Below are 26,432 nucleotides of genomic sequence, written 5' to 3'. Positions count from 1 at the left end.
GGGGATCCCCCCCCAGACTTGCAGCGCCACGGTCTGACGTGGCGTTTCTCTTGCCTGGGGACGGGGTTGGAGGCCGGGGCTGAGAGACCCCGCCGGATGCGGGGAGGCAGGCTGCGGCATGGCGCTCCTGGCCTGGCGGGGGGCTGGACTAGGCTGATTTCCACGGGCTGCTGGTCCTGGACGTGCTGGATTATCTCCAATGCTCTGCCCTCCTTTTGCTGAAGCTCCAGCAAGGCTGCACCTGGCAGGGCTCGGCCCGACCTGCGGGAGAGGAGCAGTTCTCCTCGTCCCGAGGGATGGGCGCTCTGCTCGCCTGCCCCAAAAGGCACGTGTGAGCACAAGCCTGCCTGCGTGGGGCTGGGCTGCCGGGTCGGGGGGCGTGCTGACGGCCCGAGGCACCGGCAGGGGAGGTGCTGCGATGGTTTTGGCCCAGGTGGATTTACGGACCTGGCAGGGGAGACTCGGTGTAGTTAGAGGGGCAGGCCTGTCCCTTGCCTTGCGGGCAGGCTGACGCCTGCAAGTCTCGATAATGCCTCCCAGTGGGATGATTTCAGCTGCACGATTTATGGTGATGGGGGATCGCTCTTGGGCTCTCCCTCCTTTTGGCTCGGGGCAAGCGAGATGAGGGGGCATCCGAACTGCAAGGCTTCCAGGCTTGGACTTGCACGGCAGATGCCTGCCAGGGATTTGGGAGTCTCTGATGCCCCAGGTTGAAGGGGGGAGACATGCCGGTGGTAGCACCACGCGGGCTGGAGCGACTGGGCTCTACTCCATCGATGGACTTTGGGACGGATTCAGCTGCTTTGGCCCCAGACACACGATTTGAAAAACAAAAACTAGGAAACCAACCCAACAACCCCCACCCCAGCTTGAGATAGCCGTTGCCTTTGCTCCTAGGCCCCCCTCTCCGGTCCGTCTCACCCCGTGGACATCCCTGACCCTGTAGCAAGGCTTCTTTTGTGTGCTTGTGGGGCGCTCTCTCCCGCTCGGCTGGGCCCTTGGGGCTTACGCTGAGGATTTGCCCCCTTCGGTGGCTCGCGGCCGCCCCTCGGCCCCGCTGTTCAGATGCAAGCAGTAACCCAGCACGTGTGTTGGAGAAGCATCTATTTTTTGTTGTTAGTGTAAAAAAGAAAGGAAACGATAAAATGAGCCTATGCAGCTTTAAAACATCAACCCCGTATTAAGAGCCAAGCTTATTATAATTTATTAAAATTAATTTTAATTTAGGCATCATAGTATTCAAGTGGTATTTGTGGGTAGGGTTTAAAGAAGCTTGAACCACCAAGCTGGGGGAAGTCGCTGGCTGGTACAAACGTGCTCCGTCTTCCGCCCCGTCCCTGGACCCCGAGCTCGGGGCTGCTAAACCAGCACTTGACAGCTGTAGTTTCTTCTGCATGGGCAGGGAGCATATTTTCTTCACTCATTTGAGTGCGGGAAACCTGCTTTTCCTGTCTGTCTCCTCTCCCAAGTCAGTGGCGGGAGGCTGAGATCTACTAGGTCTAAAACCGTGAAGGATAGTCAGTCCAAGTAACGCACCACAGATCTCACCGTCCTTGTTTAATGGCTGAGTTCTGGGTGCAAATCTCGCTTTAATAAAACGTTGCTCATTCAGCAGGCATTGGATGCGGTTTTGTTTTAATAAACCATTTGGAAATGCAGATTTTCTGTGTTTTGATTGAATTCCAGTTTCTCTCTAGAAACTGCTTGACACAAGTGAATCCAAAAAAAAGGAACAAACAAACCCAAAACAATACCAAAAAAAGCGCCCCTGGAAAATGAGAAATGCTATTCATCATTTGAACACAATAAAATGTGTGTGATGCTGCTTAAATGCATGTATAGTGTATCCGGTGTAGGGGAAAAGCTCACATCAAAATGAATCTCTAGTTGTAAGTTGGCTTGACTCTTTAGGGTGCATCTACACATGCATCAAGGTGCTTTTTCTAATGCGCAGTAAATTTAGTACCTCCAATGGGAAGTAATAATGCACGTTCGACTGCCTTAATGTGCAGTAATGAGCGTGCGTGGTTTTCAAGTGATGCTGAGTGTGCAGTAGCCTAGTTTACTGCACATTAGTGTCATTGCATGGTTGTTTATGTAACACTTTAATGCGCAGTAAACTAGGCTACTGCGCATTAAAGTGCACGTGTAGACATGCCATAGTGCCTCACCAGTGAGAATGCAGTTGTCCGTAGGAAAATCATTTGGAGAGAGAAATGCTAGGCCCCTGGCAGCTTTGCCCTGTGGGCTTGTTCCCTACTGCTGAACTCTCCCGGGCTTGGAGCGAGGGGAGAGCCCCGGGAGCCTGGCGCGGCGGCTCCCAGAGCACCGCAGCTCTCTGCCGCCGCTGCATTGATCAATCTTGTCTGCGTGGCGTTTCTCTGCAGTGACCCCGGGGTTAGCGGGGGCCCGTGATCTGTCTGTCAGGGACCTTTGCTCCCGCCTCCCCCAATCAAGCCTGGGCGCAGGTGAATGAGGCTGGCAAGTGGAGGTCAAGCGGTGTTTAGCTCCAAGGAACATGGAGGAAAGATTTACAACTCTTCCTTGCTCCACTTGATGGACAATTAAAGAGCTGCACGGTTGGAAGAGAGCAATGTCTCTGAGAGGCAGCAAGAGTCAGGATAAATCAGTCACCTTCACTTAAAGGCTTGAGCAGGACTGCTTTAAAGGCGCAGCGCTCGCTTGTTTTGAAACCCATGTGCATTTAATTTATGGCGCGGCTGTCACACTCGGGCTCTCATTTGGGGGCGCACGGTCTTCCATCCAATTGATCCGGAAACCTTTCATCTCCGGGCTCTCGGGGGCCGGGCAGGAAGCTGGGAAGGATCAGGTTGAAACGCCGGGGTCTTGTGGATGGGGCATCTTGTGGGCGTGAGCCCCAGCCCCCTCGGGGAGGCAGGCAGCTGTGATGGGGAGTGCGTGCGTGGGCTGTGTTGCCCGGGCACCCGCCTGTGCAGCTGGCACGGATGGAGGAAGGAGGCTGGCAAGGCCCAGGGAAGGGGCAAGGGCTGCTTTCAATGCTGCCTGGTGGTTTTGTTGCTGCAGTGGGTCAAAGTGGCATGGTTTTGTGGTGTTTGAGATGCAGAATCCAGATAATTGATGCCCAGTTCCCGTCTCCCGCTGTCTGCACACACCTGCCTAGGGCGTGCGAGGACCTGCCGTGCATACAGGCTGGCACCGTGCGGTCTCTCTCCTAACATTAACTCAGTGGGTTTGAGAGGTGAGATGTGCAGGTGTCGCTTGGCTTTGCTTCCAGGGCACCGGTGGAAAAGCTGAGCTGAGCATCAGGCCTGCGCATCGCGCTGCCTTCCCCCTCCTGGGCTGGAACGTAGCGGCGTGCCGTCCTGGGGCGCTCGCAGCATCTCCTAGTCTTTGCACCTCTGGGCGGGCGCGTGCGGCTGGACAGTGCCGAAGCCCGCGGCTCTGCATTGAAGCGCTCCGCAGGCAAGCCAGGTAATCTGCATTACAGTACATAGCCTGCTGCAGTGAGGTAAAGCAGCATTATAGCGGGAGCAGACTGCACAGCCCCAGCTCCATTGTGTCGGTGAGCGGCTCCATCAATAATACATGGAGAGAGCGCCGTGGCAGCGGTGGGGGGGCGCGCTGATGTCACGGAGGCAGCGCTGCCGCAGGATTCCTCCCCTCCGCCCCTGCCGAGAGCCGCGGGGCCTGGCCTCCGGATGCACTTGTAGGTCCCCCTCTTCCCGGGGAGCCTAGCGAGGGGCTCTCCTCGCTCGTGCCCCACCTGCGTGCGGCGCACACGTGACACCAGATGCACGGAGGGGTCCGACTGTGCGTGCAAAATAAGCCTGGCTCTCCATAGCACATTGCAAAGGTAATTAGGAGGCCGGCGCTTGCTGCATCTCCATCTTTGTGGGAGCGGAGCTGATAAAGCATGATTCAGGGACCTCGTTATCTTTTCTTTTCTTTTCTTTTTTTTTTTTTTAAAAGAAGTTTTATTTAACTTCCGTGAAGTTGCCATGGTGACACCCATACATGGCTGCCACGCTTTTCTTGTCTGAAGTGCAGCTGCTTGCGTTGAGAATTAAACCGTCCGCATTTCTGGAGCATCCCCGACCTAACTCGGAGGTACATCCTCCGTGCTCTCCTGCAGAGGAATGCTGCAGATCCGGGGGGCGGGGGTGGGAACGGGGGCGTGCTGGTGAAACCCGGGGCATGGTTTCCATTTGCAGCCTAGCCAAGCTTCCCTCTGTGAAAGGGGGCCCGGAGGGGAAGGCAGAGGGGGGCTCCGAAGGCAGCAGTGAGTGCTGCGTGGTAGCGTGTTTTGCTCCGAGGCCCTGCTGTGTATCTCTTGCATGCAGGGGGTAGGGTCGTCTGGCCCCCCAGGGTGCTGCCACCCATGTCCTAGGAGCCACCTGAGAGCAGGATGGAGCTGGGGGCAGCCAGCGCGTGTGGCGCTAGGCAGGCTCTCTGTCCCAGGGTTGCCAGGAGCTTTTCCTGGCAATGGAAGTAGAGCTGGTACCCATGGTGGTGATAGTCTCTGTGGGGGCAGAGGATCGTCCCTGGGGACGGAGGGGTTTGTGACCGCTTTGCTTTTTGCTGCAAGCAGTGGAGACCTTCCTTTGAGAGGCCCCTTTGCACTGGTCCCGTACAGCGTCGTCCATGAAATTGCTTCCACGTTTTGTGGCTGTCGTTGCCCTGTCAGAAGCCGAATTGCAGATGGCGCCAATGCAGCAGGGCCTGTGCTGGGCGCCTGGACGGGGGAATGGCCCCTTGCTTCCCCTTGGCCCTCTGGGCTGTTTGAGCCCTTGCTCGGGGGGGGCTGTGATCGGTCTGTTCGGTGGGCCCCGTCTCCTGGGCACTGCTGTCAGCTGGCGCCCGTCCAGTGCACGAACACGCCTGCATCAGTCTCCAAAAGCCACGTGTGCAAGGCACACTCTTCATCCGTTTCTGTTGAGCTGCCCTGTGGTGCTGGGTGTTGCAATGCTGCTCGCACGCCCGAGTGCAGCGCCAGTCAGGGACGGGCCTCGGAGCAGCGCCAGGGCTCTCGTGTTGCTACCGGTCCCATGTTGCCGGCCCCGATGAACCCACGTGCAGTTGCTGTGGCTGTGATGTGTTGGCACGCGCTGGGAGAGTGCCGTGCTGCACGGGACGAGGCGCTCTGCAGGGTTTCACGGGTCTCGGTGGTCGTCCGGGGGGGGACGCCGTGCTTTGTGCTCTGAAGAGCAGAGGCAGCAGCCAAGCCGAGCAGCTTGTTTCCAAGCCTGGCGAGGAGACGGGAGCAGCTGTCGTGCCAGAACTCGGTGGCACTGTGCTGTGTACCAGCCGTTGGCAGCGGGCTGGGGGAGGGAAGGGGACTGACCACTTCATCGCTTGCAGCCTGTTCGCAGCAGAGCCGAGGAGCCTGCGCCCCGGGGCCCAGCGCTCTGGGTGCAGTGCACAGCTGGGGACCGGGCTTGGCCGGTCGGTGCCGTCTGGTACCGCGGTGCTAGCGCGTCTCCGGAGCTGGGTAGGTGGTGTCTGGGTGTCTGCCTATAGGTACAGCATGACCCCCTGCATTTGGCAAAGGTCTGTGCTTCCTTCCCGGTGCAAGGTGCTTGCACTCAGCAGCCGGCCGGCTGGCGTCACACTGCCTTGTACGCTGCACTGGCATCTGCACGGAGCTGCCCCCTCCAGAGCAACGTGCCCGTGGCTCGCCGAGTGCTACCCCCCTGTTCTGCCTGCCCCTCCCCGGGTCAGATCTCGGTGAGCCACCCGAGCTACCAGGCCGGTCGCACTTCAGGGACATGGATGGGAGCGGAGAGGGGGAGGCGGCTGGAGGCTCAGCCTGCAAGTTGGCAGCACAGCCGGGAAGTCCTGGTCCAGTCTGGGGCATTTCTTGACTACCCCGTCTCCTCCCCTCGTCTCCCTGGGGACTCAGGAGGCAGCCTGCCGCTCGCCTGTTAGGCTAGTGGAGGATTGTGAGTATGCTATGACATCAGACTGTTTCTATGGCGAGGGCTGTGATGTAAGACGGTGGAGCATGCATGTGTCATGACATCAGACTGTTTCTATGGTGAGGGCTGTGATGTAAGACGGTGGAGCATGCATGTGTCATGACATCGGACTGTTTCTATGGCGAGGGCTGTGATGTAAGACGGTGGAGCATGCATGTGCCATGACATCGGACTGTTTCTATGGCGAGGGCTGTGATGTAAGACGGTGGAGCATGCATGTGTCATGACATCGGACTGTTTCTATGGCGAGGGCTGTGATGTAAGACGGTGGAGCATGCATGTGCCATGACATCGGACTGTTTCTATGGCGAGGGCTGTGATGTAAGATGGTGGAGCATGCATGTGTCATGACATCGGACTGTTTCTATGGCGAGGGCTGTGATGTAAGACGGTGGAGCATGCGTGTGTCATGGCATCAGACTGTTTCTATGGCGAGGGCTGTGATGTAAGATGGTGGAGCATGCATGTCATGGCATCAGACAGTTTCTATGGCGAGGGCTATGATGTAAGACAGTGCATGCTGGCTCTTCCAGCGAGAGGCCTGGCGTTGGCGGGCTGTCCGATGTGCGAGGTCCCTGCAGAGGCTTGTCTGGAGCCAGGAGCCGGTCGAGAGGGTGGAAGCTCACTCCCTCTGCCAGGCTAAGGGGCTGAGAGTTCAGGGGTTTAAAACGCACGACGGAAAGGAGGGGATTTGCTTGGCCGTTTCCCTGGGGCTCCCCCCGTGCTGGTCCCAGTCGGGTGCAAACTGGGCCTGGCTGGTGCGGGGAGGCTGCTGCCCAGGTGATGGGCAGCGCCCGGGGCTGGCACCTCGTCCCCATTCTGTCCGTCACGGCTCCGCCGCGCTCCCAGCAGCAAGGGGTGGGTGGGTGCGTGGGAGGGGAGCCGCGCTAGAAGCGCCTCCGAGGGCTGGCAGCGAGATGGAGATGCTGCCCCCCGTCGCAGCCCTCCGCCCGCCGGTGCCTGGGCTCGGCAGACCCCCGCGCCGGGGGAGCCGTCTCCCTCGGCTTCCTCCCCCTTTTGCCCCGTCCCCGTCTCACGCCCACCCCTTCCTTTTTCCTTCCCGATGAAAGATTTTCTGGTGGTGCCAAAGCAATGTGACCTGCTTCCGTAATAAAGGGGAGGCTTATTAGAATTAAAGCCCCACAGTGTTAAGAAAGCAATCTTTGCAGGATTGAGGCCACGGGGGAATTGTAAATTCTCGGCGAAGACCTCATTTAAAGCCTGGCATAAAAACACATGCACATGCACGCTCTCAGCCCCGGCAGCGTGGAGGGAGGCGGGTTTGGAGGCAGGTGGGGGCCGGAGCCCTTACCTGGGGCAGGCGTACCCAGGAGCCTCCCTCCCTGCCAGCTCTCGCCTGGGCTGCTCGGCGGACCCCCGTCCCCTCCTCCTCCTCCTCCTCTCCCTGTCCTGGCACAGCCGCCCACCCACTTCTCTCGGCGCGAGCAATGACAGGAGCAGCCAAACAAGCAGCCGGGCTGTTTAACATGCAGTCCTGTGAGTCAGGATGTCAAGGATCCCGGTGTTAATTATCTGGCTCCGCGCAGGCCCTGGGAGCCGCGATTAGAGGCTGGAGGTGTTTGGGGATCTTTAATCGCTCGGCTCCAGCCAGGAGCAGGGTTGTCCCCATCCAGGCCCTGCCGGGGACCGTGGGCGGAGGGCAGGGGTGGCCCAAGGGGGCAGGGGGTTCCCCCCACAGCGCCTGGCCGTGTCTGTCCTGCTCTGCCCTCGCCCGTGACCCATCCTCTCCAGCTCCTTCTCCTCGAGGATGCTCGGAGGAGAGGAGCGGTCCAGCCGCAGCCCTCCTCCTGCCCCGCGCCCCGCGTGGGAAGCCAGGCCTGGATGCCGAGCGCCTGCCTGGGCCGCGATGGATGTGGGGCTGGTCAGGAAGGACAAAGAGCTCGTCCCCTTCCCAAGCCCCTCTCTGCCGCTCCTGGTTGGGGCGATTTCCCCTCCCCGCTCGCAGCCGGGGGGGAGAGAGAAGCCCCCCAAAGCTCCCGCTGCCCGCGAGCAGCCTCGCCTTCCCCTCCCCACGGGGGCCTGTTGTCATGACTCGCTGTTATCTGTCTAATTAGAAAGTAAGCTCTTGTGGCAGGGAGCCGGGCTCCAAAGCCCCGCGCACACCTGTGGCGCAGGATAAATGATGATATCTTAAGCAAGCCGTGGAGGGTTGATTTATGAATGCTGCTCAGCTCCCCTGCTCGGGGCTGGGCCGCGGGGAGCCCGGACGGCTCCGCCGCGTGCTCGGTGCAAGGGGGCCTGGTGTCCTGGGGTGTCGGGTGGAGGCACGTGCCAGGGCTCTCGCCGCCGTGCCCGTTATTCATTCGGGTGATGTGAAGGCTGCAGCAATCCTTGCTGGGGGCTTGGGACGCAGAGCAGTCTGGTCTAGCATCGCTGCAGCTGCAGGCAGTGGCTTTCTGGCCTTGTGGGATGATGCTGAGAGCAAGCGCTGGCCCCGCTGGGTGTTTCCCCAGCCCTGGAGGCCGCACGGCTTCCCCCCAGGTCCCTCCTTTGGGCACCGGCAGGTCCTTGTTCCTGGGGCCTCCGTGGCAGCCCAAGGGGCAGCAGGAATGGGTCCTTCCCAGTCCTGCATTGGGTTTGCCCCAAGCAGTCTTTAAAGGGAAAAGATAGCAGGCAGCTGTGAGCCAGGTGCGGCTGCGGCTGAGCTACGTGGGGCGGGCTCTGGGGGTCTCATGGGCCCTTGTGTCACACCTGCTCCGGGACGTCAGCGTCTCGCTAGACGTGTGGCAGACCTCTGTGCGATGGCGTGTGGGTTGCGTGCTCCGTGCACGCACCTCGGTCCCTTCGGGGCAGCCAGGACTGTGTCGCATCCAGCTGCGTGCACGTCGACACTGGCTTCCTCCCCTGCCGAAGGGACCGGGATCGGGAACGCCTCCAAAGCATCCGAGGGTGGGAAGGGCCTGCAGGGACCCCCGTGCTGCAGGGGATCCTGCCTTCAGAAAGGGGAAGGCACCCGGGCACGTCCTCTCGCAGCCCCCACCGTTGCCACCCACATGCAGGCAGCGATTAAAGGCTCTGCCCAGCAGACCCGGGGGAGGCAGAGGAGGACTGATGCAATGGGCTGCGCGGGGGCGTGCGGGCGCGGAGGCGGAGCGGAGAGCAGGGGCTGGCGCGGCGGCACGATCCTGGGCACTTGCAGCCTCCGGGCTGGCTGGGGAGCCACGCGGGCTGGCGTGGAGGAGAAATCCATTTTGGGCTCGCGAGCAGAAGGCCTCCCCTTCCCTTTTGTTTGTGCTTTTTTATCTGAGGGCTGCGTTTTCCAGAAGCTGTCATTTTACATAAACCTCTCAGCGAGGTACATCCATTCCCACTGCCAAAATCTCCATATCAAACACTTGTAACATGCCGCTGAACTGACAGCCCTGACTATACACGCTCCGTGGCTTTACAAAGGGATGCTGCGCCTGTGAAAGATATAAATACACGCATTGAAATGACACGCCGCGCGCTCTCCCCCTGCTTGCTCGCTGCCCGCTTAAAATGGATCTGCAGCCTGCGCGGCGGAGGGGAAGGCCCCTCCTCCCAGCAGCTCGGGAAAGGACCCGTCGCACGTCCCCGGGAGAAGAGAGCGGAGGTGTCGCGCCTCTCGCCGAGCGGGTGGGGGGCCGCAGGGGCTTCCACCTCAGCTTGGGCCTTTCCGCTAGAGCTGAGCACGCAGTTTTGGAGGCTTCGTGTGCCCGTAGCGGCAGGGAGCGAGGTCCCCTGGGCACGCGGGTGGCAGGCACACGTTCCCCGTGCAGTTGTGGAGCGGGAGGACAGCCCAGTCTGCAGACCGTGCCACGAAACCCCTCTTGCCCCGCTATTTCCCATGGTCTCGCTGCTCCTCCAAGCTGGTGTTTCCTAGCCCCGCGTTTCTCCTTGGGGCTGGGTGCAGGGGAGGCGAGGAGGTGTTTGGGTCCGTGCATCCCTGTCTGGCTTTGGAGGGTGGGTTCGATGGCAGGCGAAGGAGCGAGGATGCAAGGAGGATGCCTGCCTTGGAGACGCTCGTGGAGCTTGGGGCCAGGGCATGCGCGCATGTGGAGGGCACGGGGTGCGGGTCAGTCCGGCAGCGCTTTAGCAAAGTGGAGGCAAGAAACCTGCCTCTCCCGCTCTGCGGCAGGCTCGGCTCCCACCGGACACCGGTCGGTCTCTTCCGGCAGCAAGAGACTCCTCCGCGCTTCCCCTGGCGCTTGGCGCGGCCCCAGTCGACCCCTAAGGCCCCCCCGGGCCCAGAGCAGGGGGCGGCGATGCTGGGCCAGGTTGGGGAGCGTGCTCCCGACCCGGCCTCGCGAGAAATGCCTGCGCGCTCGCTGCTCGCGTGCTGCCGCAGGCCTCCCGGCGTTCCCAGGGAATCCTTTTCCAGCCTGGATACAGCCCCGCACACACCTCCTGCCTTGTCACATATGTAGGCTGGATCGCGTCCCAGCTCCGCTCTGCCGTGGGCTCGCTGTATTAATACAGAAACAGTTGCTTTGGGCCGTGTCGCCTCTCCGCAGCGAGCCGTCCTGCAGTCAGGCGTCAAGGTCGGCGCAGGCTCTCCCGGGCTGGGGACGAGCTGGCAGGCGCAGCTCCGGAGGGGCCGGATTTTCCTCTCCGCGCCAGGTGATGTTCCTCGCGCAGGATTTTCATGCCCAGCTGGTTTTTGAACGGGGTCCAAGCGCTGAGGAGTTTCTGCGGAGCAGCCTGGCTTCCAAGTGCCAGCGGGGTGGGTTTCGTCCTCCGGCAGGGAATTTTCCATTGGCTCCATCCTTGCGGGAGAGGAGTCCGTCCCTGCAAAGCATCCTTTAGCGGAGGTGGAGGGCCGGTGCTGCACTCGCTCTCCTGGCCTCTCCCTGCCCCTCCCCACGGCCCTACGACCTCCTCCTGCTTCTCCCACAACGAGGGACCCTCTCCGGGCTGGGGGAGCTGTCGCGAGCTCCAGGGCCCAGGTCCGCCCTGCACCTTGCTGGTGGCAAAGGGCAGCGCTGGTCCTGCCTCCCCGGGGCTCGTCCCTCCCCAAGCACCGGGCAAGTCCCCGGTACCCATGCGAGCCGAACCCATAGCGAGCTACTCTCTCCCGCCATCGCCCGCCCGCCGCAGCGCTACCTCTTCCGGGTGAACAACCAGCCTAGGGCCCCTCTGGGGGTTGATTGTTTTTCCTTTGAAAATCAACCAAATGCAAACGTGGCCTTGGTTTTTAAAAGCTGACTGTTTTTGTTGAAATCCCTTCCTTTGGGCTTGTTGCATTTTTTTTTAAAACAAAGCTCTAAAAACAGGCGGATTCTGCCTCGCCTCCGCCCCGTCCTCTGCATGAAATGAATGAAGGGGGCGGGGAGAGGCGAGCAAACCCCGATGCAGTTTGAGCAGCTTTCCCTGGTAAATGGGACGTCTGGAATCGGAGGGGAGGCGTCGTGCCCTGCTCGCGGGCGCGAGGGAGACCGTGTCTAGGGCACGTGGAGGCAGGTCGTGCTTGCTAAGCGTGTGGCCGAGACCGGGGCCAGCTCCCTGACCTGGCTGTTCACAACCGCCCGTGGGTGGGCGTCGGGGCCCGGGTTTGCGGTCGGGAGATGCCGGGAAGAGCAGACACAGGCTGCATGACCAGCACCGCTTGGTTTTTGCTGCACCTTGAAGGTCTGCAGTGGTTTCCCAGCCACGCGACCTGCCGGGCTGGGGAGCGCGAGCGAGAGCACGGCCTGTGCCGACGTGGCTGCGGGCTGGAGAAGGGCGGCGGAGATAATTAGAGCAATGGGTGGGGGGATTTGGAGAGGCAGGCTGCATTGATGGGGACGATGCGGTTTATGCAGCTGCAGTGACCGGGAAGGGGGCAGGCTCCTCGCGGGTCTCGGGGTCCTGGGGTGCCACCGAGTTATAGAGGATGAGGGTGGGAAGGGACCTCAGGAGCTCACTTATTGCAACGCCTGCTCAAAGCAGGACCAGCCCCAGCTACATCGCCCCGTTGTCGAGAGGATCACAAGGGCACGGCCGGTGCAGGTCGCCCGCAGGCTTAGCGGGTGCTTAAAGGCACCAGATCGGGGGGCCAGACACCGGGCCCCGCGGGGGGTTGTACTGAAGGCGTGCATGGCTGTAACCCCCCCAAAACCGTCTCTGAGCTGTCCCTCGCAGAGGCGCCCGTCTCCCCCTGCGGCGCTCCCCGCCGCACTCCTCCTCGGTTCCTATCCCTCTGCTCCAGGAAGGCGGTCGCTGCTGCTTGCCGAGGCCGCGTTCCCCCTTCCCTCCTTGTTAACAGGCCTCGCTTCATTGCAGCCCTTCTCCTGTCAGGAGGGAAGGAGCCCGCTCCCCTCCCTGCCTCCTTGCTGCTTCTCCTGATTAACAATCAGGTGCAGCTCTGCAGAGCAGCGCAAAGTCAATCCTGCCTCCCGCCCGCCCGCCTCCGCGCGCGCCACGCTGCTCCCCGACCCCAGGCCAGCACGCCAGCACGGCCAAGGGCCGGAGCTGGCTGGTCTCGTCACCCGGGGGACGGCGACAGACAGAAGGGAGCGCCTTCATCCCGGGGCGTTCCCAGCCTGGAGGAGAGAGGGGGCATGTCCTCTGTGCTTGTCCGGCGGGTCCCCTTGGTTCTGGGGGCCACGGTGGCTCGGACCGGCTGCGCGGTGCTTGCAGACAAGTGCCCTCCACGTGGCGAGCAAAGCGTGGTGTGGAGAGCCTGGCTCCCACAAACCGGTGCACGCTTCCCTCCCTCCCTGCACGCAGCCCCTTTGCACTTGGCTTTGAGATTGCAGGGATCTGGCAGCCAGCTTGGTGGCTCTCCTTCAGCCACGGGCCGCGCGCGGCCAGGAGCGTGTTGGCTGGCCACGGAGGCGTTTAACAGCGCGCTCCTGGAGACTTCTGCCTGTCTCGGGCCAGGAGCCCCGGACGCTGACAGTGGGAGCGCTGGGTTTTTTTGGAATGCCATATTATTAAAACGGTTTTTAATTGAGTTCATTTCTGCAAGTTCGATGATAAATTTTTAAGCACCTCGGCTCTGAGAGCCACGTCTGCGCTAAGCCACTCTGCCTCTTGTGAGTGCTGCTAATTGATTCTCCAGGTGGAGGGGGAGGATTGCCGCCTTCCCCGCTGGCAGCGCGCGGGCACTGTGCTGCAGCCGTGCCAAGGAGGACGCGGCCCCAGAGGAGCGGCACGGCCCGGAGAGCGTTTCTGGCTGCCGCTGCCTCTACCCGCAGCCCGGAGCCCCTTGGAGAGCTCCTCCGGCGGGGCAGCCTTGCGGGAGGCTGCGTCGGTCCCCCAGGTCCCTGCGATCCAGCCCGGTGCTGTCTGGCGTGCGCCCGGGAGCTGCTCTGGGGGAGCGTTCACCCGAGACCCAATTGCGAGGGCCTCAGCCTGGTTTCTGGGGCACGTCCCTTGGAAGCTGCCCCGCGGGCTGGCTAAGTGCGGTCTGCTCAGGGCCAGGCTGGCGGGGCCGTTGCTGAGCGGTGCATGGGGAGCGGAGGTCAGGATGAGGTGCAGGGATCGTGGGGCAGGATGGAGGGCCCTGTGCTGCAGGAGCTGCGTCTCTCCCGTGTACCCCCCTGGCATCCGCAGCCATTCACCCCCACATCTTTGGGGGCGCGAGATCCCTCCTGGCCTCGTGTTTCGGAGCTGCGCGAGGCCCGTGTCCCTGGCTGCGTGGGTGGTGATGCCTGCTGCCTTTGCAGACCCTTGCCAGCCGACCCGTGAGCCCCCAGCCCTCTCTGTTTTTATTGTAGTGCCTTGCTCACCTTGCAGCCGCTGCAGACAGGAGCAGGGAGAGGGGGTGCCGCAGCAGCACCCACCCCTGCTGCATCAGCTCTGGGGAGGAAGCCCCTGGGGCTGGCAGCCTCTCCTCTGTCCCTATTCGCAGCACCACAGCTCTTCTCTACCCCCTGGAAGACAAAATAGTGAGCCGGTGCTCTCCCCCACTCCCCTCTCCAGCCCTGGCTGGCCCAGGAGAGCCCATGCCCGAGGCTGGGTCTGGGCTCAGCGGCCTCGGCCCGGATGAAATCCTCTCCGTGGCAGCGATTGAGGTTTGAGTGGCCCCAGCTGCAGGGCTGGAGAAGGCTGTGTCTTGCAAGCTCCCTGGTGCTGAGGGGGCAAAGGGGGCCAGGACCCAGTAAACCCCCAAATACTGACCTGGGACAGAGCTCGGCATGAATTGCACATGCTTCTTCTAGGGATGCCCAAGCTGTCGTGGGAGCCTGGGCTGGGCTGCAGCTGTGTTGCCCCCACCCCAGCATATATATATTTTTTTTAAAGAAGAGTGACATGGGTGTGGGGTGCATGGGCCAGCTGGGCACCGGCGCTTGGGGTACGACACTTCCTCCAGCCCATCTCTGTAGGGCAGGGAGAACTGCCTGGGCCTTGCTGGGCAGCAGAGCTCGGATCCCACGGGGTGGCGTGGCCAGTGCTCCCGCCTGGGTGGCCACCGCGAGGGCCGCCACCCTCCACCGGGCTGCTTCTGCAGGGCAACTTGCTCTTCTGCCTTCGAGGGGTGGGCACCAGCCACCAAATGAAGGCTAAGGACCATGGTCCCCTCACTTGACCGTTGTGTCTGCCCGGAGCCGGGTCCAGCGACTGCGCCCTTGCACTCGGCAGGGGGTGGCGGACGGAGGTTGCACCGGGGAGGGGGTGACCGAGGCTGCGGCTCCCGGCTGAGCAGGCGGAGGATGGTCTTTGCCGGCCAGGTTCACGAGCGTTCATCACCGGCGATGGGAAGTTTTTGTACACGCTGATTAACAGCCTCCCTCCGCTGTGACATGGCAGGATAAAATACGAGTGCCTGCATTCTTTGACTTAAAACTTAATTAAAACTATATATCAAAAATGTAAGACCCTCAGCTTAATACAGCCTGATAAAATTATCCTAATACCCTTCGATTCCAATCCAAGGCTCCCTGATGGAGGAGCGGGAGCGGCTGAGCCCGTAACTAGATTAGAAACACCTCCTTTGCAATATTTATGGTGCTGTCCTGCTTGAGATGCATGGCCTCCGAGGAAGGCCCTGGCACAGTGATGAAGGAGAGATGTCAGCCTCACTTACGTGTAAACAGGACCAGCAGGCAGACGGCAGCAGCATTGCTGTCTCGCAGGCCAAGGTCCCCGGGATGAGGGGGGTGCTGGGCGCCGGCAGGCTGATGGTGCTGGGACAGCTTTGCAGCAGGGGTAGCTTGCAGCTTCTGCATCTGGAGGGCATGCATGAGTGGCAGGGCCCTGGGGCTGGTGCGGGAGGTGCTGGAGTCTGCCCATGCATGCAGGCTGCCCTGAGGCGCAGCATCAGCAGGGACCCGGGCACCCGCTCTGCCTCCAGCCCCACTGAGGACAGCAGGGCCCAGCCCCAGCCGCGGTCCGGGTGCCCGGCTCCTAAGTCATCGTGCAGGGTTTTACCTCGAGTCCTTTACAATCTCCTCCCTGGCTCAGCGCCCTTCTTCCTTGTGCTTCTCCAGCCGTGGCTGAGACCCCGCTGCATCCCCGCTCCCTGGTTTAGGAGCCTCTCTCTTCTGAGCACATGGCTACCTCATGTGTGCCCCAGTCAGGCGCATCTACACATGCACTTTAATGTGCATTAATTTATTTTAATGTATGTTAAAGCATTCCTAAAAAAAAGTACACGTTCACTAATGTGCATTCAAATAAGCTAATGGGCATTAAACCGGTCAGTAAAGCCACTTCAGTTAATGCGCATTAAGATAGGCTAATGTGCATTTACCTAGTATCGCACCATGGATGTACTAGATTTAATGTGCATTAACTAAAACGTGTCAGCGCACGTGTAGACACTCCCACAAGTCCAGAGGTTTCTCCCTTGTCAGCCAGTGCTGACGTCCACACCTGGGCAGGTGGAGGCAGGGCTGGCAGCAGGCGCTTGCGGAGCAGACGAGGACGGCGTACAGCCCTGCTGCGGTTGCTCCTGTTGCTGCCCCCTCCCGTCTCCCTGCCCCGTGGAGGGGGGCGGGGGGGTGTGCGAGGGCTCTCGCCCGCAGCTGGGCGCAAGTTTGGCTGCGGGGCAGAGAGGGACGGAGACTCCCCGTGGCACCTGCGGTTTAGCTGTCGCTCGCTCCCCCCACGGCTGAGACGTGTTACAAGGACCGGGAGGCCTCAGCCATTGCCCCCGCTCAGCGTCCACGTCCGGAGCTCCAGGGCTGCTGGCGGGAGTTGCTCTCTGCCACGAGAAACGCCTTCTCCCCAGCTGCAGCCTTGGCTTGTCTTGCTCCTGTCTCCTGGACGCGTAGCCACGATGCAGCCCCAGGGGAGCCCTTCATCTCCCTGCCCATGAGCCTGTCCCTTGGGCCCGTGGCCTGGGCTTTGCCTCTGACCCAGACACCTCTCCCGGCCCTTGCATCTGGTGTGAGCCAAGGAGATCGGTGCAGCGGCCTTCCCTGCCCATCCGGGTGGCTGGAGCTCTGGCCCAGGCCCTGGTCTCGTGCCCTCCTCCTGCACCTGGACAGCCGGGCTCGGCCCTGCTTGGAGCCACCCGAGGAGGCTGCTGCAGCGCTGGCTGATCCCGCAGAGGGTTAAAGAAGAGGCTGCTGCTTTCCCTTCTCTGAAATCCTATTTTCAGATTTGCGCTGGGAGCAGCAGAGCCTGGGGCATGCTCTGCACCGCCCCAGCACCTTCCCCCGCTGCTGAGCTTGCTTCCCCCGCTTCGCCCCCCGCTTCTTCGAGGCTTGTACTGTTGCTCCAGGCTGGGTGTCTTGGAGCCCCTTCCCCTCCCAGCCCCTCCGGCCGATCCCCTCCCTCCTCCTCCCGATGACTCGACTTTGTTTTCGAGGCGCTCTCAGTGCCAGCGCGGAGGCTGCGCGAGCGGTGCCGGGCGTTCCTCTGCCCACCCGTGTGCTGTTTGCTCCCTGCCTGGGGGTGGGAGATGGAGATGCCGTGGGCTCCGCGAGAGGCAGGAGCTGGCGTGGGATTCCCTCTCCCTGGGCCGGCACCGACTTGGCATGCAGCACAGCCCTCCTCTGCAGAGAGCGGCTCTGCCGGCAGACGCTCCTCTGCTGCAGGACGCGGGCTGGCCTCTCGCCGCCCGGCCCCTTCCCCAGCGGCTGAAGGGGGGCCGTCAAGCCCACATGGGTGCACACATCCATCCTTGAGTCCTGCATGCTTCCCCTCCCCTGGGTCCGGTCCTGGCTGTGCGGCCCCGGGGTTGCGTGCGGCAGCGCTGTGCTTTCGGGGGCTGCGGGGGATGTCGTGTGTGTAAAATTAGCAGTGCCTTGTTAGTCCTCCTCAGGCTAATTCGGAGTGAAATGCTGTAGCGGCGGTGGGCTGATTCCATCAGGAGAACAAGGACTAATTAAATCCACTCTGACCATCAAGCGGTACATTATTTATACCCAGACAGATGCAATCTAATCTGTAGCATCCTGCTCCGCTCCGCTCCGAGAGGGCTGGCAGGTGACGTGCGCGGAGGGCGACGGGCAGGGAGAGCAGGACCCGCGTGCGGGGAAGGAGGCCGGGGAGGCAGCAGGCTGCTCCTTTCTCTCTTGCCTTGGACGTTGCAGCATCTTCCCGGCGCGGAGCCACGTGCCAGCGTGGCCTGGGCTGCCTCTGCCACCGAGCTTGTGTTGCCGCTGCTCTTGGGGGCAGCCGGGCCCTTGCTTTTGGCTGCTGTATTGGTGACCGCCCCAGCCGGCGGTGTGGGACAGCAGCCCTCTGCCCCAGCCTGGCAGTCCCTGCGGCACAGATCTTGCAGGCAGGAGCGCGCCTGAGCTGCCCCCATCCCGCCTCCGAGCGCGCGGGGGTCCTGGCATGGTGCCCATCAGCCCTGTGAGTGGGGAAAGGGTCCTAGCATCACCTTCCTGCTCCCCCCTTGGTGTGCTGGGGGGCGGCCACTCTTGGCCAGGGCGTGAGCCCCCCGGGGCAGCAGGCATCTCCGCTGGATGGCAGTCTCTTCCGAAGGCTGGCTCTTTGCTTTGCCCGTCCTTACAGCTCCGTGCGCAGGCACAGCATGTCCCAGCCTGGTCTGCTGCCTCCTGCGGCCGTCCGGATGATCCCGCGTGGCCGTGGTGGGAGCTCTCTGTCCTGCCACCGGGCAGGGTCTCGGCAGCCTCCCCCTGCTCCGGGGCCGAGCGAGGAGCAACCGCCTCCAGTTGTAGCATAGGCTAAATATTAGGAAAAAACTTTCAGTAGTAAAGCAGTGGGACAGGCTCCCCCGAGAGGTGGTGGACTCTCCATCCTTGGGGGGCTTCAGACCCAGCTAGACAAAGCCATCCTACGGCAGCCTGTGCCATAGGGACTGCCAAGCTGGAGCAGGGGGCTGCTGCGCCCATGGCGTGGTGGGATAATATAGCTGGGGCTGGTCCTGCTTCGAGTGGGGGGTTGGACCAGATGTGACCTCTGACCTCTCTCCTAACCCTAATTTCTGTGATGCTGTGGGGCCAGGCTTCCCCCTCCTGCCGGCTCTGCACAGCAAAGCACTTCATCCCGAAGGAAGAGCCACGTGCTCTTGAAGCGCATCGATGTTGGCCGGCAGCCCCGCAGGAGGATGCTCTGACCTCTGCTCAGCTCTTCTGCCGTCCCCGGGGAGGCGTGAGAGGCCAGGGGAGTGTGCTGCGGTGCCTGCGATCCGTTCCTCCTCCGGCTAAAGTCTAGGCAGATGCAAGCAAGGCCGGCTCCCCGTGCAGCCCGCTCCCCCCCTTTCACAGCGGGATCAGTCCCTCCATTGTGCCCCTCTCAGCTTGTCACCCTCCGCAACCCCCCAGGTCCGTCCCGTGGGTGCTGCAGCCTCATCTCCAGCAGATACCAGCAGTGATGATCTCCTTCAAGAGCCTTTTTTTTTTGGGTATCTGACCCCAGCATCTGATTAGATCATTCTTGTGTCTCGGTGGTAACATGAGCCTTGACTGCTTAAAAGCGGCAGTTCGCTCTAATTACTATTGAGCTGACATCGCTCTCCTTCTCTGCAATCGAAAGGAAAGAGTGAGAAATCATTTGCTAATCCTTCAGGGGGTTGTAAAGGATTCCAGCGGCCTCGAGAGCTGCTTTCAGCTGGTGGCTGCTTGGAATAGCGCGTTTAAAAATGATCCGGGCATTATTTATCCGAGAGGCGCCCAGGTGCGCTTGCAGAGAGGGCAGGGCAGCGCACTTCCGTGCAGGCTTTGAGGCACCGGGAAAGAGCTGAGGATGCGTGTGCAGCTCGGAGGGGTGGGAGGACAATGTCCCAGGTATGCACACCCTGGGGGAAACCCCGTGCTGGCTCACGTCCCAGGGTAACAGGAGCTACTTGGGTCAGAGGACCGAGGCTGGATATCTCTGTGTAGAGCGGAGCCCTTGGCACTGCCCTCACCTGCCTGGGTGCACGGGGTGGAAGGCAGGCGGGTCTTTGCATGATCCATGTTTCCAAGACCTGGACTAGTGCGGCCTATCCAAGGGAGACGGAAGAGGGCAGTGCCCCGCTCGGACCCCGCGAGTGCCCAGGCGGAGGCGGGGGCCGTGCCGTGCACGGGGTGGGGGTGCGTGCTGGAGAGGACTCGGAGCTCCTGCTGCATTTAAAGGCTCTGAGAATAAATCAGCTGTGTCTTGTTGGGAGCTGGATCCCTCCGGCCGCCGCGTGGAGAGCCAGAGTCGAGGGTCCTTCCGGGCAGCTCAGGACCTCTTCCCCATGCCTGGGAAGTGCCGTCAGCCACAGGGCGTGCGGCGGGCTGGCCTGTGGTGCTTGGGGGCTTCTCCACGGAGGCTTCCTCCATGCTCAAGGAGGAGCAGCAGCAAGAGGCTGCAAAGCCATTAGGGATGGCACAGACCGGGGGCGGCGGAGTGGAGATTCCCAGGTAAAGCCCTCCCCGCCTCCAGCGACAGGCATCATTCTCATTCGCGTGTGCAACCGGCTGTTGCATCAGGGGAGGCGGCGCCTGCTGCGCACCGCGCTCGGGCGTCTTGGGGCGGGGGGACGGCGGGTCCTTGCCGGGGAGCGTGCGTGGCACCTGTTGGCAGCCAGCCTCGGGGAAGCGGCGAGCTCGGTCGCTCTCTTGGGGGGAGCTGGCCCTGCTTCTCTGCTCGCATTGCTAGCTCTCGCCAACCTTGGCCTTGCTTTGCTACCACCACGAGGCGTGTTTGGCCCGATGGCTGCTACCGCCTCAGGGGGTGCGAGCTACCTAAATGCAGCGTGTAGGGAGGGACGTGTGCGTGTGTGATTCAGCTTGGCCTGTCCCTGCTCCGTGGCTTGGGGCGGCATCGAGAACCTTCTCCAGGGAACCTCCACCAGCATAAGAAATGCCCCTGCAAGCTGCGTGTGCGAGCATGTGTGCATACGTGTGTGTGCACAGGACAGGCTGGTTGGCTCCCCGGCCAGCTCGCGGCATGCAGGCAAGATGAGCGAGGGGACGATGCCCACGGCAGCTTCCAGCGTGCAGGAAGGTGGAGAAAGCGATGCGAGGAGCCAGCCCCGGTTTCAGCTGGCAGCCGAATCGGATAATAGGAGGTTGATTAAACAGCTTCTCTTGGAGGGAGGAATTAGGAAGGTCCCTCCGGGTTTGGTGCAATTGGTTGGAAGGGAATGCAGGCGGCGCGCAACGCAGCCGGGCGGAATAAAGGGGCCTTTGAAGCGTCAGTCAGCGATGCTGGTGCCCTCCCTGGCCGTGGCAGTGGGGCGTGGGATCCCCGCCACGCAGGACGCTATAAATGGAGCCGGGTGGGAGAGGCTGAGTTCCCAGGGAGCTCCCGGTGTCCCCCCCCATCTCTCCTGGTCATGGCAGCAAGTGCTCTTCATCTTCCAAGTGTGCCAGGGCTGTCTCCCCCCTTCGCCTGGGCAGAGGGAGCGTGGAGCGGGGCTGGGACTGCACCAAGGGAGCTCCTGGGGCCTTGCAGGTGCCTCTAGTTGCCCCTTTTGCCCCTCCTGCACCAAGTCCCTGCCTTTCGTTGGGATGCCGCTGGCTGAACTTTGCAGGGCGAAGGTGTAAATCAGCCTGGCCCTGGCGCCCGCTGCCCTTCCTGTTCCTTTCTCTTCCCATGCGGGGGGCAGAGTCCTTCGCCCTCTCGAGGAGGGGGCAGGGGAAAGCAGAGAGGCTCCGGAGCTGCCGCCTGCCCCTCACCTGGGCTCCAGCTCCAGGCGCTTAGAGGGTGACCAGGAGAGGATGTGCTGGCCCACGCAGCACGCCTGGGGGTGAGGTCTTGCACAGCGCCGTGCACCCCCCTTTCTGCAGGGCCCTCGCAGGCCAGCAGGGCAGGGGAGGCAAAGCGGCGGTGGCTGTGATGTGAGCGGAGCATCTCTGCCCGAGCCATGCACCGAGCTTGAGTCCGGTCTGTGCCCCGCGCTCAAGCCACTTCATCTCCCGCGGTCGATCGTGTCGGGCCACGGGCTCTGCTGGTGCTGGGGGTGGACGGCCCCGGGCAGCATGGCGCAGCGGGTGAAAGTGCCCGTGCTGGAGCTGGCGTGCTGTGCTGAGGCACGCTGGCCTGGAAGCGCGCGTGGCTTTCTTGTCCCTGCCTGTGCACCCAAGGAAGGTCAGCGCTGACCCTGCTCTCGCCCTGCAAGCAGCTGCATATCCTGGGACAGGGTCTTGCTCACCCTCTTTTTCTGGTGTGGCACGGGAAGCCGGTGCACTTTACCCAGCGTCGCTCAGGCCTTCGTGCAGCGTGTGGGTGCACGGGGGATTGGCCCCTCCGTGGACGCTAGCTGGGTGACGCGCCGGGTCCTGGACAGGCCCAGTGCCCAGAGCAGGGTGGAGGATGCACAGGCCAGGGCCAGGGGCAGATGACAAGTGAAACCCGGGAGGTGGTGGAGCAGGGGAGACCAGCCAGGACCGCGTGTGCTGGCTGGGCTCTCCAACCCGGCAAGGTCCTGGGCACCTGGGAGCAGCTCCCAGCTGTGCAGGCAGCTGGCTGGCCCGGTCCTTGCTGGAGCCTCGCGCTGGCACAGAGGCGCTGTTATTCAGCCGAGCCTCTCGCTTCGGTTTATTGTTCTCGCGTCTGCCAGGAGCCAGCTCCAGCCTGCAAACGTCCCTGGAAAAGCCCCCAAAGAGTGGAGGCATCTTGGTGCCTGTGGCTGGTGAGCGGCGTGGAGCCCATCCTGCGCCGTCCTGATGAGCGCCGGATGGATGCACCCGGGCCGGGCGCGCGGGGAGCCACGAGGCTGCTACCAAGGGCATCCAGCCGACCCCGCGAGAAGCCACGACCCGGTGTACGCAGCCCGAGTGTGGCGGGGTTTTTTATTTTTATTTTCCATTTTAACATGGTTCCGGCACCCCTCTTTCATGCTCCTCGTTAAGCTGTTAAATCACTCCATTTATTTAGCGCGAGCATTGCTGAGAGCTCATTTTTATCTTGGTGAAAACCAGGCTCGCTCATGGGCACATAATGAAATTGTATAAATATACCCTTAGCTGGGAATCTAATTTAGTTTTCCTGTTCATTACGGGGTAGAAGGCCATTATGAGATGTAGGACTTTTTTTTCCCCCAGTGCTGGAATTGAAAGGCTGGCGCGGGCTCTTTTTATACTGATGATTTCGTCCTGATTCAATTTAAAGCTGGTTAGACCTCAAATACTGTAGCATAATTGACAAAGATCAGTGTGGGTTGTAATGCTAATGTCTCGTCTGCAGTGTCGGCAGCCGGACGAGCACGCAGGTTAAAAACCACTTCAGCACAGAGCGATGGGGCCTGTGCTGGGTCCGGCCAGCTGGGACGGGCTCCGGGGAGGGCGTCTCGCTGCCGTGTTGCTGCGTGCAGCACGACGGCGGGCGGCAGGGTGGTGCGGGACGGATCCTTCCTCACCTGGCTGCTGGCAGGAGATGCCCGGGTGAGCGGCCTCCCGTGGTGCCGGAGGTGCTGCTTGCAGCAAGGGACCCCGGGAGAGAGGCATCCCATTTGTATGCCAGAGCAGGGGGTGGAAGAGCCGTCCGGCCCTGGGGTCAGCAGGCGGCTGGCCCGTCCATTTGTCCATCAGCGGGATCGATTTCTGCCTGCATTGCTATGGCTGTAAAGTTGTGTTTATGGAGCTATAATTAAGCAGGGCCATTTACCCAGCGATGCTAAGTGCTGGGCAGATTTATGGAACGGCTCAGCCTTCTGCGGCGGTGTATTTCACCGTGACGTCCACCCGCTTTTCATGCCTTCCACAACTGTCTTTGGTTGACAGCGATTCGCGTCGTGAGGCTTTCCGGGGTCGTGTCGCCAGGCTAAGGAAACGCCAGGATGCGCTCGCGGCAGCATCCTCTTAATTGCCTCCACTTGAAGGCAATGCCGGGAAGAGCTGGTGATGGCAGGGGACTGGGCAAGTTGGAGAGCCCAGAGCCTGCCATGAGACTCGGCTTGGGGGGGATAAGCCCCGCTTCCTAGCTCGGTGCATTTAGAGGGTGGAGAGCGGCCCTTGCACTGCGGGCAGGCTGACCCCTGCCAGGCTACGATGCCTGCTGACGGGAGGATCTCGGCTGCACGATTCATGGTCATGGGGGCTTCCCCTCTATTGCAATGCCTCTCTTGTCTCGTCTGCAGTGGGCTCCTGGATGAGCACGCGGGTTAAAAACCAGTTCAGCGGAAAGCGATGGGGCCTGTGCTGGGTCCGGCCAGCTGGGATGGGGCACCAGGGAGGAGGAGGAGAGCTTGCTCCTTCAGCCTTTTGGCTAAGGGCAAGCGAAACAAGGAGGCATCTGACCTCCAAGGCCTCCGGGCACGTAGGATGCCTGCCGTGGATGTGGGGTATCTGAAGGCCCAAGCTGAAGAGCCAGGGCGGGAGGAGGCTTTGCCCCATCAGGCACTCGCTGGTGCTAGGACCCCACCGGAGCTGCATGCATGGCTCCCACATGCTGCTGCATCTCCTGGCGCTTCTGGGGGGAGGGGGTCTCCATGGGCTGGTTAGAAGCCAAGTGCTTTGCACCCCCAGGGATCCCCTTGCACCTCCATCTGCTGCAGGAGCATCTCCTCAGGGGACAGAATATACCCGGGCTCCTCCCTGGCCCCGTACCCCCGCCAGGGCACGGGCTGACCTGGTGAGCGAGGAGCCCCGACCCTTCTGTACGTACGCCGGGCCATGAGCAGCCTAACCCCGTGTGTCCATGAGCGAGCCCTGCCTGGTCCCAGATCAGTTCTCTGCGGGGCTCGTGCAGAGGTATTTGGGGCTATGTGCTGTGCGTGCCTCCTAGCTGAAATCCTGTCACCATAAGGCCGAGGACATGCCTCTCGCTGCCCTCGAGCAGGACAGCAGGCAAGGAGCCGATGCACCCACTCTTTCCAATGCACCAGGCAAGGAGCCGATGCACCGGTGCGATCGGAAAGAGCGGGTGCATCGGGTCCCCCTGCGCTGGCCTGCCCCGTGGCAGCGGGTGAGGTTGTGCAGCTGCAGTCAGTGATGCCCGTCCCTGGACTCGTCCCAGCCAGGGGAATCCACCACTCCCGGCAGCAGGAGAGGGTTCACGGCCCCGCTTCCCCGCTAGCGGCTGCTGGCAGCGCCCGTGACTCCGTCTGACTCATCCTCCAGAGCCGCGTGGTTCCCTGGTCCCGGCCCTGATGCTGTCACAGCCGCCCCAAAGTGACAGGGGAGCTGAATCACTTCACTGAGACGCAGCCAACCTGCCTGACATGAAAGGGAAATAGCACCACGGGCATTTACACATCAAAGGGCTCAGCTCAGGGATGGGCAGGTGGAGAGCCAGGAGGGCTGCAGCTCAGCCTCCTGCTTCCCAGCACCAAGCAGTTGCTGGCGCCTGCCATCCCGGCACCTGTGCTCCCAGACCCGGGGGTGACGTGAGCAGGGCAGCCCTCGCTGGCAGGGCAAATGCCTGGACCCCTGGCCAGCTCCCGCTCCATGCACGCGTGGGCTGGGTGCTGCAGGTGAGAGGAGCACCTGGAAACACAAGTGATGCTGGAGGTCTCCCCTCCATGCCTCCAGACCAGCTAGAATCCACTCCTGTGCCCACAGGGGACATTGCTGGGAGCTCTGGCTGCCACGCTAGCAGCCCTGGGATACGTGGGGAAGGGGCATTAGGGAGCACAGCCCACTTCGAGGCTTTCCAAGCTCTTTGCATGTGTGTGTGCATGCATTTTTTTTTTAAACATTTTATTAGAAAACCAGACTATAACAAAAGACTCAAAACGACCCCAAACAGTGCATGCATGCTGAGGTCCCATGCTGCTCAGAGCTTCCCAGATGCCTGCCAACAGCTGGATTTCGCCTCCCCCCCTGCCTCACTGCATCTCGGGCAAGTTGCAGTGAGTGCCCCTCGCTCTCAGGCCCCCGGGCTAGAGCTTGGCCGACAAAGTCCAGCAAGCTCAGTGCTTTCCCTCCTCCCAGGGGCAGCCCCCTTCTTCCCCCAGACGCTAGCGGATGCCTGTGTTCAAGGGGTCACATATTGGACACCCCTTTTGCAACTAGCTTGAAATTTGGCAGAAACATCCCACCTGCCCTGGGCGGCTCTGAGGCCTGCGTGCCTCCAGGAAGATGTTATATGCCCAAGGTGGGATAGTCATCGGGCTGGGGCTGAACCTGGAAATTCAGCTGTCAGCTCAGACCTGGCTCCCTGGGTTGTGCTGGTGCCTGGTGAGGAACATGCCCGTGGCCAGGGGTGGGGTTGGGTGAGCCTGTTATTGCACCAGACCGAGCTTCCTTGCTGGAGCCCAGCTCTCCTCGGGCGTGCTCTTGGCGGGAGCCGGTTCATCAGCTGCTTGGGCTGGTGGGAATAAGCAGGAGATTAAAAACCCCAGGCCAGGGACACCTCCTATCGAGGTGCCCTTGGGTGCTGCAGGCTTTACCGCTGCCAGGGAGCGAGGACAGCCTCTCTCGCATCGGTCCCAACAGCCGGCGGCAAACCCAGGGGGTTTTACCTCGGCTGAGCCCTGAAAGGCTGCGCTGGAGGGAGGCTGCTGCTCACTTGCATTAGCCCGTCGGGGAGGAGACGCCGCCCTTAATCGCACGCGACGGCCTTTGCCGGCATTAATGCAGCAATGGGCTGTTTGGAAGTGTGGCCTCGGAGGGTGGTGCTGGGCATGGGGGGAGCCTGCCCACACACTGCTCCCAGCCCGCGCTTGCCAGGCCCGGGCAGTCCGGAGCCATTGCCGTGCTGGGATGCTGAGCCCTGGCCGCCGGCATCCACCTCTGAATGCCGCAGGCAGCACCGCATGGCGGCAGGGTGGCCCCCTGCAAAGCCTGGAGCCTCCGCTGAGGCCGTGTGGGTGCATCGGACCCCCCAGGCCGGGTGCTGGGGCTCGGGCTCAGTCTCGGCTGCCTGTCCTGCTCCCACGGCGGGGCTGGTTTGGGGTGGGTCAAGCACCGTGTAGCTCGGGCATTGCCCAGCCTGCCGCTTTCAGGCCAGGGAGTCTCCTGGGTTGCCTGCTGCCTGGCTGAGACTGACGTGGTTCGTTAGCAAGGGGCTGGCGAGCAGCAGAATTGGGCCGGCGGGCGCAGCCGCCCACCGCTGTTCAGTGCCCCTCCGTCGCACCACGCTGCCGTCCCCAAGGCCTGCCAGCCTGCTGCCCTGTGCCTCCTTGCTGCTTGCAAGTCTCCTCGTGGGCACGTACTTCACCAGGGCCAGGGCACGGTCTCCTGCCCTCCTGTTGCTCAGCGTCCGCACCCCGTGGCTTGTTCATTAACCCGCGGTGCT

At 62.0% G+C, this 26,432-nt stretch overlaps 1 protein-coding gene across 6 annotated transcripts in view; it reads left to right on the top strand.

Annotated features, from left to right (window-relative positions):
* The window catches only part of RBFOX3 (RNA binding fox-1 homolog 3), a 200,936-nt gene that overhangs the window by 56,951 nt on the left and 117,553 nt on the right, over positions 1-26,432 (top strand). The window lies entirely within an intron of this gene.

Source organism: Alligator mississippiensis, chromosome 8 (genome assembly GCF_030867095.1).
Source record: "Alligator mississippiensis isolate rAllMis1 chromosome 8, rAllMis1, whole genome shotgun sequence".
Taxonomy (NCBI): domain Eukaryota; kingdom Metazoa; phylum Chordata; order Crocodylia; family Alligatoridae; genus Alligator; species Alligator mississippiensis.
This window is presented reverse-complemented; position numbering and strand designations above follow the sequence as displayed.